Source organism: Hyla sarda, chromosome 9 (genome assembly GCF_029499605.1).
Source record: "Hyla sarda isolate aHylSar1 chromosome 9, aHylSar1.hap1, whole genome shotgun sequence".
Classification (NCBI taxonomy): Eukaryota; Metazoa; Chordata; class Amphibia; order Anura; family Hylidae; genus Hyla; species Hyla sarda.
This window is the reverse complement of record NC_079197.1, coordinates 75,129,487-75,145,850: the sequence shown is the minus strand read 5'-3', so window position 1 is coordinate 75,145,850 and position 16,364 is coordinate 75,129,487. Positions and strand designations below refer to the sequence as shown.

The following is a 16,364-nucleotide window of genomic DNA, read 5'->3' as shown; positions in this document are numbered from 1 at the left end:
CCCATACACATACACTGCCCCCATACACATACACTGCCCCATACCATACACACTGCCCCATACACTTACACATACACCCATACAAATATACTCGCATACACAGCCCCCATATACTCACCTACACTGCCCCATACACATGCACTGCTCCCATACACATACACTGCCCCCATATACACACACATACAGAGCCCCCATATACACACATACACAGCCCCATACAAAATACACTGCCCCATACACATACACTGCCCCATCTACACACACATACACAGCCCCCATATACACTGCCCCATACACATGTACTGCCCCCATATACTCACATGCACTGCCCCCCATACACTGCCCCTATGTACACACACATACACAGCCCACATATATACTGCCTCATACACATACACTGCACCATACACATATACTGCCCCTATATACACACATACACAGCCCCATACCATATACATAGCCTCATACACATACACTGCCCCTATATACACACACACAGCCATACACATACACATAGGACACAACAGAGCAGGTATATTTCCCCTCCCCTGGATCTCCACTGATGGCAGGAGCGGCTCACAGTTGGGGGCCCGGCTGTATGAGTCATCTGTGACTGTGGGGACTCATAATGATGCGCACAGTCCTGAAGCCGCCTGCCACCGCGGTGCCTGTCACAGGAGGGGGGAGGGGGGGTGTTCAGCGGTCGGGATTGCTGCCCCATGAAAAGTGCCTTATAGGAAAAACCGTCCCTGGCTGCAGCGCAGTGGACCGGTGGGGCTAAAGGGCTAGCTGCTTTGGGCCCCCAGGAATGCCCCATACACATACACTGCCCCAGGGGTCAAGTCCTGGAAAAAAAAGTGTAGAAACTCACCCAAGATTTCTAATACACCCCCGGCCCCTCGCAAGGTCTCGTTCCGCCGTCAAGCCCCCTACCATAGACTTGCATTTAGGGGACGGGCCATGACATCACAAGAACCAAAGCTGTGAAGTCATGATACTCCGGCCCCTGTATCGCCAGTCATTAAGCACAGAGCAAGTTTGCTCTGTGCAGTGATGACAGCGGCCACCGCCGAGATCGCAGGGGTCCCCAATGGCGGGACCCCTGCGATCAGACATCTTATCCCATATCCTTTGGATAGAGGATAAGATGTCTAGAGGAGGAGTACCCTTTTAAAGGAGTACTCTGGGGCAGTATTCCTGCTCCGTCCTGCCCGGGGCTGCAAAAAAAAAATGAAAATAAACCATCTCTCACCTTCCTGGGTTCCCGCGGAGCGCCACTACAGCTGATCGGTCCTCCGGTCCATCCTCTTCATACTTCCGGGTGTAACGAAGCGTCACATGGCGATTCGTTCACACGGAAGTATGAATAAGATGGACCGGAGGACCCATCAGCTGTAGTGGCGCTCCGCTGGAACCCAGGAAGGTGAGAGATGGTTTATTTTCATTTTTTTTGCAGCCCGGGCAGGACGGAGCAGGAAAACTCTGCACCAGAGTACTTCTTTAAGTACCAGGGCACCAAGATGTATATTTACATCCAATATGGGAGATTTATTAAAACCTGTGCAGAGGATAAGTTGACCAGTTGCCCATAGCAACCAATCAGATCGCTTGTTTATTTTTTTTAAAGGCCTCTGAAAATGAAAGCAGCGATCTGATTGGTTGCTATGGGCAAGTGCTCCACTTTTCCTCTGCACAGGTCTTTATATATCTCCCCCAATGTTCTTAAGGGGTTATCATTCTGATAATACACTGTAACAAAAACCTCCTTATGTCCCTATCATCATGATAACACACTGTAAGAAACCTCCTCATGTAATCTTCTTAGAATTGGGGTGACACACTGTAACAAGCCTCCTCCTCATGTAATCACCTTACTACTGGGGTGACACACTGTAACAAACCTCCTCCTCATGTAATCACCTTACTACTGGGGTGACACACTGTAACAAACCTCCTCCTCATGTAATCACCTTACTACTGGGGTGACACACTGTAACAAACCTCCTCCTCATGTAATCTCCTTACTACTGGGGTGACACACTGTAACAAACCTCCTCCTCATGTAATCTCCTTACTACTGGGGTGACACACTGTAACAAACCTCCTCATCATGTAATTACCTTACTACTGGGGTGACACACTGTAACAAACACCCTCCTCATGTAATCTCCTTACTACTGGGGTGACACACTGTGACAAATCTCCTCCTCATGTAATCTCCTTACTACTGGGGTGACACACTGTAACAAACCTCCTCCTCATGAAATTACCTTACTACTGGGGTGACACACTGTAACAAACCTCATCATCATGTAATATCCTTACTACTGGGGTGACACACTGTAACAAACCTCCTCCTCCTGTACTCACTTTACTACTGGGGTGACACACTGTAACAAATCTTCCATGTAATTACCTTACTGGGGTGACATGTCTCCTCCAGCTCCGCCCCGCCTCCTCCACAGCATCACACAGGTCCTTCAACCACAATCTTCCCTCTCCACCACAGCTAAGCTCCGCCCCAACATGTGATGGTGACATCATCACAGGTCCTACATCTCTAGCATCTAGCAGTCTGGGCCAGGGGAGGAGACGGAGGGAGGGTAAGAACAGAGAGGTCGGTCCTGCAGGACTAATGTAAGGAATAGCATTCCTCCTGTGGAAAATGCAAAGGAACGCTGTTCCTGCAGGACTCGAGCCCTGCACTGCCCCCATACACATACACTGCCCCATACCATACACACTGCCCCCATACACACACACTGCCCCATACCATACACACTGCACCATACACATACACTGCCCCATACACATACACTGCCCCATACCATACACACAGCCCCATACCATACACTGCCCCATACACATACACTGCACCCATACACATACACTGCCCCATACACATACACTACCCCCATACACATACACTGCCCCATACCATACACACTGCCCCCATACACAGCCCCCATACACATACACTGCCCCATACACATACACTGCCCCATACCAAACACACTGCCCCCATACACAGCCCCCATACACATACACTGCCCCATACACATACACTGCCCCATACCATACACACTGACCCCATACACAGCCCCCATACACATACACTGCCCCATACACACTGCCCCATACCATACACACTGCCCCCATACACAGCCCCCATACACATACACTGCCCCATACACATACACTGCCCCATGCCATACACACTGCACCATACACATACACTGCCCCATACACATACACTGCCCCATACCATACACACTGCCCCATACCATACACTGCCCCATACACATACACTGCACCCATACACATATACTGCCCCATACCATACACTGCCCCCATACACATACAATGCCTCCCATAAGCATACAATGCCCCCTCATACACATACACTGCCCCCATACACATACACTGCCCCCATACACAGACACTTCCCCCATACTCATACACTGCCCCCATACTCATACACTGCCCCATACCATACACACTGCCCCATACACATACACTGCCCCATACACATACACTGCCCCATACACATACACTGCCCCATACACATAAACTGACGACATACACTGTCCCATACACATACACTGCCCCCATACCTTACACACAGCCCCATATATATGCACTGCCCCATACACATACACTGCCCCTATATACACACACGTACACAACCCCATACACACATACACTGCCCCTATAAACACACACACGTACACAACCCCATACACACACAGTCCCATACACATACACTGCCCCCATACACATACACAGCCACCATATACACACATACACAGCCCCCATACACAAAAACAGCCCCATACCATATACACTGCCCCTATATACACACACTTAGACACAGCTCCCACACACAGTCCACCATACACACAAACACAGCCCCCCCCCACACACATACAGCCCTGTACCATATACACTGCCCCATACACATACACTGCCCCCATACACATACACTGCCCCATCCATACACCTACACATACACCCATACAAATATACTCGCATACACAGCCCCCATATACTCACCTACACTGCCCCATACACATGCACTGCTCCCATACACATACACTGCCCCCATATACACACACATACAGAGCCCCCATATACACACATACACAGCCCCATACAAAATACACTGCCCCATACACATACACTGCCCCCATCTACACACACATACACAGCCCCCATATACACTGCCCCATACACATGTACTGCCCCCATATACTCACATGCACTGCCCCCATACACTGCCCCTATGTACACACACATACACAGCCCACATATATACTGCCTCATACACATACACTGCACCATACACATATACTGCCCCTATATACACACATACACAGCCCCATACCATATACATAGCCTCATACACATACACTGCCCCTATATACACACACACAGCCATACACTCAGGACCAGTTTTAGATTTAATGTGGCGCTGGTCAAAATTAAAAGTGGGGCCGCAAAAGCCAAACAAGTTAGATTTTATTGTGAAACGACTGATGTCTTTACAAAGTAAAATTGGTAGTGCATAAAGCAAGCCCTTGTAGGGGTCTGTAGGTGGAAAACTGAAAGCGTTATGGTTTTTAGAAGGTGGGGAGGAAAAAACAAAAGTGCAAAAACGGAAAAACGCTGAGTCCTGAAAGGGTTAAATGATCAGGAGCACAAGCCACAAAGCTTGTAGACACACAATATTTGCTAGACACACAATACCGCTATATTACTCCAAATTAAAAACCACGATAAAAAGACCAATATTCTGACATACAATAACATATACTGTAGTGGTAGATACCAACTATACACTGGCACCCTGCAGATCGAATGAGGCCGGGTTCACATATGTCAGGCGTGCACTGGAGGGAAACTAATGCTAGAACTGATCCCATTTATTTGAATGGGACAGTTCAAAATCATCCAGCGTCTTAATTTTGACGCTGGATTGTTGGACACACCGGAGAGGGAGGTTTGGATTACACCCCCTGAAAAACACTACTGTGCGTGTGTGTGTGTGTGTATATATATATATGTATATATCATAGGAAAGAAAGAAAAAAAAATATATATATATATATATATATCTCACAGAAAAGAAAACGTCCGGCACTCGAGAAGATGCAGGTAAAACTTGTCAATGGCTTTATTCACACGCTTAGGCAGGACACAACTGACGCGTTTCGCACCCTCGGGTGCTTAGTCGTAGATAGACATACACTCAATAATGCAGGTTAAAATACACATGAGTTTGGTCACATGACCACATGGATCTTGATTAAAAACAGTTGGTTACAAAACATGGCATTGGGAATCATGATCACATTTGATCGTTCGGAGAGAGTTCACACAAGGATGCAATCAATGCGGCTTTAAATTTCATATTTCAAGTAACATTACATTTCAAACTTGAATGGTCCAAAGGCTAATCTACCCATACTACCGATATTCATATTGATTTAGGGGTGCATATTTAACCGCAATAAACAATTTAAATTATGTCTACACATCAAAATCCGAGATATTTTTATATATAAATCGATAACCACATGGTGTGTATCACACCATGTGGACAACCCCCTATAATTTGCGAAAATTCAAAATATATTATATGTACCGATATTCATATTGGTTTAGAGGTACATATTTACCGAAATAAGCACTTTAAACTATATCTAAACATCAAAATCTGAGATATTTTTATATATAAATCGATAACTGCATGATGTGCATCACGCCGTGTGAACATCCCCCTATAATTTACAACAATTCAAAATTTATTATATGTGCACAGGAAACGAAGAGTGAATATTAAACCGGGGACTTGGATTTAATGTTAACGTGTGCATAAATTGAATAAGTAAATATGGTGGATGTATACAATTTATCATTAATCACGTAAGTTTAGTCCCCGGTTTAATATTCACTCTTCGTTTCCTGTGCACATATAATAAATTTTGAATTGTTGTAAATTATAGGGGGATGTTCACACGGCGTGATGCACATCATGCGGTTATCGATTTATATATAAAAATATCTCAGATTTTGATGTTTAGATATAGTTTAAAGTGCTTATTTCGGTAAATATGTACCTCTAAACCAATATGAATATCGGTACATATAATATATTTTGAATTTTCGCAAATTATAGGGGGTTGTCCACATGGTGTGATACACACCATGTGGTTATCGATTTATATATAAAAATATCTCGGATTTTGATGTGTAGACATAATTTAAATTGTTTATTGCGGTTAAATATGCACCCCTAAATCAATATGAATATCGGTAGTATGGGTAGATTAGCCTTTGGACCATTCAAGTTTGAAATGTAATGTTACTTGAAATATGAAATTTAAAGCCGCATTGATTGTATCCTTGTGTGAACTCTCTCCGAACGATCAAATGTGATCATGATTCCCAATGCCATGTTTTGTAACCAACTGTTTTTAATCAAGATCCATGTGGTCATGTGACCAAACTCATGTGTATTTTAACCTGCATTATTGAGTGTATGTCTATCTACGACTAAGCACCCGAGGGTGCGAAACGCGTCAGATTGTGTCCTGCCTAAGCGTGTGAATAAAGCCATTGACAAGTTTTACCTGCATCTTCTCGAGTGCCGGACGTTTTCTTTTCTGTGAGAGTTCTACTAAGCCGGGAGCGGTACCGGTGTCCGTAGCACGAGACAGTGCAGCAAACGCGAGAGTGGTGAGCAGCCTGACCTTATCTGCATCATATATATATATATATATATATTTCCCAACCAGAGCGTATCCAGCTGTTGCAAAACTACAACTCTCAGCATGCTGGGATTTGTAGTATTCCAACAGCTGGAGGCACCCTGGTTGCGAAACATTGATATATACACACACATGCATAAATCAGTGTTTCCCAACCAGGATGCCCCCAGCTATTACAAAACTACCAATCCCAGCATGCCCAAATAGCCTAAACAGCTGGAGGCACCCTGGTTGGGAAACACTGTTAACAATATATATATATATATATATATATATATATATATATATATATATATATATACAAAGTCCCGAAATCACAGCACCAGTCAGGTCATGGATCTTGAAATACTGGATTATTTTATTCTTCCCCACAGCAAATGCAACGTTTCGGCAGTAGTAGCCTTTATCAAGCATAATACAAATACAAAATGTGCATATATATATATATATATATATATATATATATATATATATCACAGATACATTTCATTGGCTACAACTCATGTGATACAAATGTATAATTATCTAAAAACGCACCTCTATTTAAATTTAATTGGAGCAATGCTCTGTTAATCACAGTGATGTCAAGTTGACATAGCATCCGTCTATATACAATACAATCAATACACATATAAAGTGCCCATTGCAATATGACATACAGTGCTATATAGTGTTATATAGGTACCTTCAGTATCAGCCAAATATATAACTCGATCGCACCCAGAACATGCCGATCGCTGCCATCTCCGTTCTCATTCTTGTTTGTATACAAAGCGACTGCGCATGCGTCGGAAAAGTTCCTACGTATCAGCGCATCACTTCCGCTCTCGATCGCTCACAGTAATGTGTGCTGATCAGGTGCGCCTAATGCCCTTACCCACACTAATCACCATTTGTGTTCTGCGGCTGCGCACACGGGTCCGACGATCGTGTTATCACACTGGACATATCGCGATCCAGCCGGCCGGCTGTGCATGCGCATTGTAACCAAACACTTGTAACCTAGCAAATCATGTTTGAATAGTACAACAGTAAATGCTGACATCAAATTATCATGCAACTGATATTTTATTTCTAGATGACATGAATGAGGGCATATATTAGAAAAAAAAATAATATATAAGAGGATGGCTGCAATGGCTGCGATCTTGGCTGTAGTGAAGGTCCCCACGCATTTGCTGTGGGGAAGAATAAAATAATCCAGTATATCAAGATCCATGACCTGACTGGTGCTGTGATTTCGGGACTTTGTTATATATATATATATATATATATATATATATATATATATATATATATATATATATTCTTTTATTTTATTGAAGAGCTGAGGTATGTGCTCTCAAGTCACCCAAGTGCAAGTATTCACACAAAATACCGTGCACAAGGATGCGGTCTATCGCAAGCCCTTTTTTTACACTTGATCTTAGCCAAAAGGCCCAGAGGTGATAACCGGTAAAGGGGTGGAACCAACCATGCCCCCTTCATGAGCACTCACACTACTTATAGGGAAGAAAGGAAAAGGAAGGCTGGCAGGCGGCCTTCCATGCATAGGAAAGGAGGGAGGCAGGCAGTCTCCCATACACTCTCTGGGTGGGTGGCAGTCAGCCACCCGTACATACAGCACAGGCTAAATCCACATCATTGCTTAAAAGAAGGACAGGAGTCCATTCCACTCTGATGGAGCAATAAGCAATGCAATCCATACCCTGGCTTTTACAGGAACCCCTGTAATTGTGTAATTCACATTTCTTGCCACAAGATGGCAGTGGTGTTTTAAAATCTTGAACGCTGTGCACAGCTAACTCCGTACTATTGAAATTGCTCAGTGTCTGTCAGACAGACTGGTATTTAGACTCTTCTATCTAGTTAGTTCCGGTGCCCTGCTGCAGCTCGGGCACGGGAGTTACTAACTAAACTGGGACACTGGCACAGCGTTATTATTAAAACATAATCCTCCCTTACTTTAAAGGAAGGGAGGATTACGTTTTATATCATGAAAAACTATTTCCGAAACTATCTCGGAGTTAGCTGTGCACAGCGTTCAATATTTTAAAACACCACTGCCATCTTGTGGCAAGAAATGTGAATTACACAAGTCAAGAAATATTTTAAAGAAGCATTAATAAAAGAAAATTTTTAGGGGATCTTTAGTCAGGGTTAATCCTGAGGGGATTTATTTCCCCAAGTAGGTTGTTCATTAATAAGTCGGCCCAGAGATCCCTAGGGGATTTAGCTAGTGTAGGTTTTCGTGACATATTCTACTTTAACATAGCGGTAAATTTTTTTTGTTACTTGCATCACAAAATGTCATGAAAATGTTGAAAATTTAGCATTTTTCTAACTTTGAAACTCTCTGCTTGTAAGGAAAATGGATATTCCAAATACATTTTATATTGATTCACAAACACAATGGGGGAAATTTATCAAATTATTTAGACTGATTTTTCCTGTCTAAATTTGTCGCACAGAAAGTCGCAGTCTAAATATGTGCGACTTTTCTGCGACTTTTGCTCTAGAGGATTTTTAGAACATGATGCATGCAAGTCTATTTTACACAGAAATGCATTGGAAAATGCATTGGTGCTAAATTTATCAAGTGCGACTTTTGTGCGACAAGTCGCATCTGCCCAAAATACGCTGAAATGTCAGACCATGTTGGAGCAGGTCTAAATGCAGTTTAAGCTGTAGACCCTGAAGTCTGAGCACAGAATTTATCAAGGGCTGTGAGACCTTTGATAAATTAGGAGCACAATAGACAGGAAACTACCACATACGCTGGTCTATTAGCATACCCAGAATAGACTAGATTAGTAAATGTTCCCCAATATGTCTAATTTATGTTGGCATCATAAAATTGACCAATTTTTTACTTTTTGAAGACATTAGAGGGCTTCAAAGTATAGCAGCAATTTTCAAAATTTTCATGAAAATTTTAAAATCTGAATTTTTCAAAGACCAGTTAAGTTTGAACTGGATTTGAGGGGCCATTCTGTGAGAAATACCCCATAAATGACCCCATTGTAGAAACTACACCCCTCACAGTTTTCAAAATGACATTCAAAAAGTGTGTTAACCCTTTAGGTCTTTCACAAGAATTGCAGCAAAGTGGAGGAGAAAAATCAAAATCTGCATTTTTTACACTAACATATTCTTGTAGCCCCATTTTTTTTTCATTTTTAAAAGTGGTAAAAGGAGAAAAAGCCCCCCAAAATTTGTAGCTCAATTTCTCTCGAGTACGTAAATACATCATATGTTGACATAAAGTGCTTTGTGGGCTCACAACATGGCTCAAGAGGGAAAGAGCAACTGTAGGATTTTTTTAAACAAATTTTGCTGTCATGGTTTTTGGGGCCATGTTGCATTTAGGAAGCCCCCATGGTGCCAGAACAAAAAAAACATATGGCATACTATTTTGGAAACTACACCCCTCAAGGAATGTAACAAGGGGTACAGTGAGCCTCAACACCCCACAGGTGTTTGGCAACTTTGCGTTGAAGTTGGGTGTAAAAATGGAAAATTAGATTTTCTCTATCGGCTCCATTGGGGGACACAGACCATGGGTGTATGCTGCTGTCTCTAGGAGGTATGACATTATGGCAACAAAAAAAGTCGGCTCCTCCCAGCAGGATATACCCGCCTCTAGGCCCTGAGCTAATCAGTTTTAGCTTAGTGTCTGAAGGAGGTGGACATGGTCTGGAATTCTCCAGACCAGGTCTTCTGATTCTTATTTTTCCTAGTTAGGGTATGTGTTAGTTTTTTATTCCGTTTTCTTTCATGTTTTCAGGTGGGGACTCAGGAACTGCGGCTCACTGTTTGCTCATTGTGATTGAGGGGGCACAGACATTGTGTATATGCGCTGTTCACCCCCTCTCGCCAACGGTCAGCGTCTGGGGTTGTACCTCATGGGTCCGGGTCCCCCTATTCCCTGCTCGCTTTGCTCGCACATGGTAGCTCAGCGTGATGCAGGTAACAGAAAGCTGACTGAAGACCTCACAGAAGACTCCATTAGGTAAGTACTACTGATTGAGGCGAGTATATATTCTTCTCCCTTTAGGTGCTGACTTGCAACCTCTGGAGACCCTCATTTTTTGGCCCACCTTTCAGGGTCCAAGGGGCTGGCCTGTGTTAGGGGCTCTATCTTTTATTCTAAAAAAGGGGCGAGCAATGGCATATTGGGAATGAATGGTTTACTTTATTATTACGCACATGTGTGTGTGTGTTATACTATGCGGCTGAAAGCCGCGGCGCTTACTATGTGGCTGACAGCCGCGGCGCTTTTACTGTTCGGGCGCATGAAGCGCCGACTTACTTTCGCTTTCGGCAACAGACGACTGTCGGCGAATATGTGTATCGCCCGCTCACTTCCCCGTGGGCGCATATGCGGCTGACATGTGCGCCTGGGGCAAGGAGCGGGTGCCATTACTATTGTTCTTCTCGGCGGCCGGGGCACTATAGCTCCGCCCACAGGGCCGCCGGAGCTCACTGGAGGCGCGGATTGTCCTCCAATCAGCGCCGTGCGTGCGATTTTCGGTGGCAGAGGCCAATCAGACAGGGCCCCTGCTCCAGGCACGCCCCTCTCTGGCTATTGGCTGGCCTGTTTCTCCCTCTCTATCTACACAGAGCGGAGTTCTCCTCACAGCAGCCGCCACAGGGGACACAGACTCGGGTGAGATAGTTCTTTTTTCATTATGTTCGTACCCAGAACTGTTCCTCCCTCTAAACAGACAACTGGAGCGTTAGTTTCCTATTTGGTCTGTAAGAACTGTAATTCCAAAATGCCTGGTTCTGCTGAACCCACTTGCTCTGCCTGCTCCTCTGCTGCCCCAGACCCCCTGGTACCCTCGGATGCTCTTTCAGTTCTGGTGGATTCGGCCGCCCCTCCAGCCTGGGTTTCTTCCCTATCCCAGTATATGGGCTGACTTGACTCAAGTCTCCCGTTCGGTGGCTGAGGCTTCTCGTGACGTGGTGTCTGCCTTGAAGAGGTCTGCCCTGTGCCAACCCTCTAAAGGGCCCCGCTCCTCTTCTCCACATACTTCACCCTCTCACAGGCGTACTAGGGGTGTATCTTCTGACTCTTCCATTGAGTCTTCAGGTAGACGTGGGTGCTCCCCTCGTGGGTCCCGCCCCCCCGTGTCATCTGGTCACAAACGTCGCTCCTCCAGAGGACGTTCCCGGAATCGCCACTCTGCCTCGCAAGAGTCGCGTACCCGGTCATGGTCACCCCCCTCCAGGGCTGCCTCCACTTGTTCACATTCTCCTGGTGAACTGGTGGATGAGGCTTTCGAATCGGCATCTGACTCGGAAGACCGCTTGGATACAGTTGAAATGATGAACTCATTGGTTGCGGCCATAAGAGACACCTTTCACTTAGAGGACCCAGGATCTTCGGATGTGACTCCTGAAGTATCTTTTCATCATGCTAAACTGGCACCTCAAAGGTTCAGCTCTCACGCTGAATTTGACATCCTTCTGGAATCTGCATGGAAACATCCGGACAAGAGGCTCCCGGGAATGAAGAAGGTTCAGGTGCGTTACCCATTCGACAAGGACCTTGCCTCTAACGTGGTTTCCCCTCCCTTGGTGGATCCACCAATTTCCCGCCTCTCTAAGGCTACTACACTGTCGCTAGCAGATATGGCTGCTTTCAAGGATTCAACGGACAAGAAGGTGGAGTCCTTAGCGAAGTTTGCCTCTGAAGCAGCAGGCTCTTCTCTGCTTCCCACCTTCGCCTCGGCTTGGGTGTCCAAGGCCCTATCGGTGTGGTGCTCAAAACTCCGTCAGGGTATCCAGGCGGGATCCCCCCAGAGGATCTGTCTGCTTTGGTTCTCCAATGCTCTAAAGCTGGGGACTTTTTGTGCACAGCTTCCATGCAGTCAGCCCGTTGTGCTGCCTTTGCTGTGGGTCACCTGGCGGCCCTCCGCCGTTCCATGTGGCTTAAGGCTTGAGATGCGGATGCCGCTTCCAAAAGGTCTCTCACCGAGCTTCCTTTTACTGGTGCCCGTCTTTTTGGCAAGCGCCTTGACGAGATTATCTCTGAGGCGGCGGGGGGCAAGAGTTCCTTGTTGCCTCAAAATAAGGCTCGCTCTACTTCCCAGAGGAAGTCCTCTTCCTTTCAGTCCTTTCGGACTTTTGGCCCTAATAAGGGGTCTAGGCAGGCGCCTTCGCGGGACAAGAAGGCTCCCTCATTCCGGGCTTGCCCGTCTTGGAAGTTGGACTCCAACCGTTCAGGCCGTTTTGCGGCCAAATCGGGCAAACGCAAACCCACTTCCGCATGAAGTGATGCCCCCACCCGCAGATTTTTCTCGGGTGGGAGGTCGTCTCTTACTTTTTCGAGACATCTGGACCACACACATTCAGGACTCTTTGGTCAGGGACGTGGTGTCCAACGGATACCGAATGGAATTTGCCTCCCTCCCGAGGGATCGTTTTTTTCAGTCCCGGGCCCCCCGGTCTCCTTCTCTGGCGAAACAGTTTCGGGAGGCTCTCCGGTCCCTGCTTCTCCAGGGAGTTATTGTCCCAGTTCCTCCAAGGGAACGTTTTTGGGGTTTCTATTCCAATCTTTTTGTCGTCCCCAAGAAGGGCGGTTCTGTGCGGCCAATCCTGGACCTCAAGCGTCTCAACCTTCATCTTCTCATCCGCCACTTCCGATTGGAATCCCTCCGTTTGGTAGTGGCATCCATGGAACAAGGGGAATTTCTTTCTTCAGTGGACATCAAAGATGCCTACCTCCATGTTCCAATATTTCCCAGCCATCAATGGCTTTTTTTCCTATTACTCCTTGTGAAAATGAAAAATTTGGGATAACACCAGCATTTTAGTGAAGAAAAAAAATTTTTTCATTTTCACGTCCAACTTTAATGAAAATTTGTCAAACACCTGTGGGGTGTTAAAGCTCACTATACCCCTTCTTACATTCCGTGAGGGGTGTAGTTTCCAAAATGGGGTCACATGTGGGTATTTATTTTTGTGCGTTTATGTCAGAACCGCTGTAAAAGGTAAAAGGAGAAAAAGCCCCCCAAAATTTGTTGGGCAATTTTTATGGAGTACGGTAAAGTGAGAGAGCGCCATGCGCATTTAAGGCCTAAATTTCGGATGCAAGAGATAGACTTGCCTCGGATACCAAAATACCCTACGGCAGTGTTTCGAAAACAGAGTGCCTCCAGCTGTTGCAAAACTCCCAGCATGCCTGGACAGTCGATGGCTGTCTGGCAATACTGGGAGTTGTTGTTTTGCAACAGCTGGAGACTGCGTTTTAGAAACCGTGCCATACCAGAGGTTTCTCATTTTTATTGGGGGGGGGGGGGGGGACTGTGTAGGGGTATGTTTATAGGTAGTGTTTTTAGGGTACATTCAGACTGCCGGGGGATTACAGCGAGTTTCCTGCTGGGAGTTTGAGCTGCAGCAGAAAATTTCCTGCATCTCTAGCTTGCAGCGAGAGACTAACTGTAAACCCCCGCCCCTTGTGAATGTACCCTGTACATTCGCATGGAGGGGGGGGCAAACCCCCAGGTACCGCCACCATCTTCTCCCCCCCCCCCCTCTCTTCCTGACATCCAGGGGCGGGCAGAGCGGGGAATTTCCATGGTAACCCCTCCGCCTTTAACTGCCATTGGTCAGTAGTCATTACTAATGGCAGGGGATAGGGGGGAATGGCACCACTGCCACCTCGCTCCTATCCCTTAGGAGGATTGGGGCTGTCACTGACAAATCCTTTCATCCCTATTTTCCGGGCAATCGGGTCATCAGAGACCCGATCAGCCCGGAATTGCCACAAACGTCGATTTGCCGCCATGGCCGACATGGGGGGTTCTCAGGACCCTCCTAGGCATTTTCACAGGATGCCTGCTGAAAGATTTCAGCAGGCATCTCGGTCCGGTACCCGATGGCTAGCGGCGGGGACCGAAATTCCCACGGTCGTATCCATACACCCTCAGTCCTTAAGCACTTTGAAACGGGGGCGTATGGGCACGCCCTCCCTCCTTAAGGGGTTAAGATCTGCATATGAAAACAACACGCCTACCTTTGTTGCCTGTAGCCACCTCCCTGGCTGTCCGGACACGGAATCAAACCAACTGTAACGAGAAACTGAAAATAAACAGTATTCACCTGCATCCTTTTGGACTCTTTGCTGAATCAGGGTAATCTGACAACCCATGGTCGTGCTGTTGGTGCTTCTGGTTCTTCTGCTGTTTACACCTGGCAGTGGCATTGAATGACATTTAATAGAACTAAAGGTCCTGGGTGCAACAATCCTCCCATGAGGACCAGCCTCAACAGCTTTGCAGATTGCACTCATGTTTGCAACTCCATATACATTTTCTTTTCTTCATATTTCTTTCTTCATACTTTTTTCTTTCCGTCATTCAGACTTTCATTCATTCTCACTCACTCACTCACTTTAATTCATTTGTTCTCTCTCTCACTCACTCAATTACTCACTCAATCACTCATTCACTCTCACTCACTCACTCTCTATCTTACCCACTCACTCAGTCAGTCTCTCTCTCTCTTTCTTTTCTTCTTCTTCTTCAGACCCCATCATAGCACTAATGCTTATCCAATACCACCAGCAGATGGAGACACTCCATTGCAACATTGGTTGTGAGCAGCAGTTTCTAAAAACAAATGCCTCATGGCTGATTTCCCATCAATCAATGGATGGCAAATTTTGTTTTTATCATTCACTGACCACAGAACCAATGCATGGTCAAGCAACAGCAATGACGCACCCTTGTGAATAACCATGAGACCCTCACATCATTTAACAGGATTCAGCACCACCTGCAAGACAGCTACGTATCATGTCATGTCAAACCTGCACAGGTGTGCTAGATTAGTATTATTATTATTTTTTTATTTTTTTTGACATCAATCAGTGTGCAAACATGGTCAGTAAAACGCCAAATGGATAGACGTTCATAAACCAGTCAGTGCAACTCATTATTGTGGTCTCTAATTGTGGAACTCTTTTTTTTTTTTGTGAGGATACGATGAGCTTATCCAATTAAGGAGGCCATTCAGCAGTACTGGGTCTGGACAGCAGCGGCACCTTCTGCAGCCAGACTGACTGACATGACAAGGCAGGCAACAGCTGCAGCAGAACCCACAGAGGATTAAATAAAAATCTGTCTTTTTTAACACTGGAATGGGGTGGTGCACTGTACCCGAAGATACTGCCATATCGGGTCAATGCATTGGGCGACGGAAGCAAGTTTCCAAATCGGCTCCCATTCTCAAAAATCCATTTAATTTATGGTCCCCAGATAGGGGACATATCAGATATTAAACTGATAAGAACAGATTTTTGATTGAAAAAACCTTTATTACCAATCAATTGTCAATCACACAATAAATATATTCACCATAACAGAACTGACTTTTTTTTAATCTATCTATCCATCTATATATATATATATACCGTATTTATCGGGGTATACCTCGCACCGGCCTATAACACGCACCCTCATTTTACCAAGGATATTTGGGTAAAAAAAGTTTTTTACCCAAATATCCATGGTAAAATGAGGGTGCGTGTGTGCGCGTGTATACCCCGATAAACCCCCAGGAAAGGCAGGGGGAGAGAGGCCGTCG

General features: G+C 45.5%; 1 non-coding gene and 1 pseudogene across 1 annotated transcript; both read right to left on the bottom strand.

Moving 5' to 3' along the window:
- Positions 1 to 7,977: 7,977 nt before the first annotated feature.
- On the bottom strand, positions 7,978 to 8,220 carry LOC130292171 (U2 spliceosomal RNA; annotated as a pseudogene).
- Positions 8,221 to 15,921: 7,701 nt separating this feature from the next.
- Positions 15,922 to 16,108, bottom strand: LOC130292211 (U2 spliceosomal RNA). Its single transcript, XR_008848119.1, has one exon. It is a non-coding gene; the product is annotated as a U2 spliceosomal RNA (small nuclear RNA).
- Positions 16,109 to 16,364: the final 256 nt, after the last annotated feature.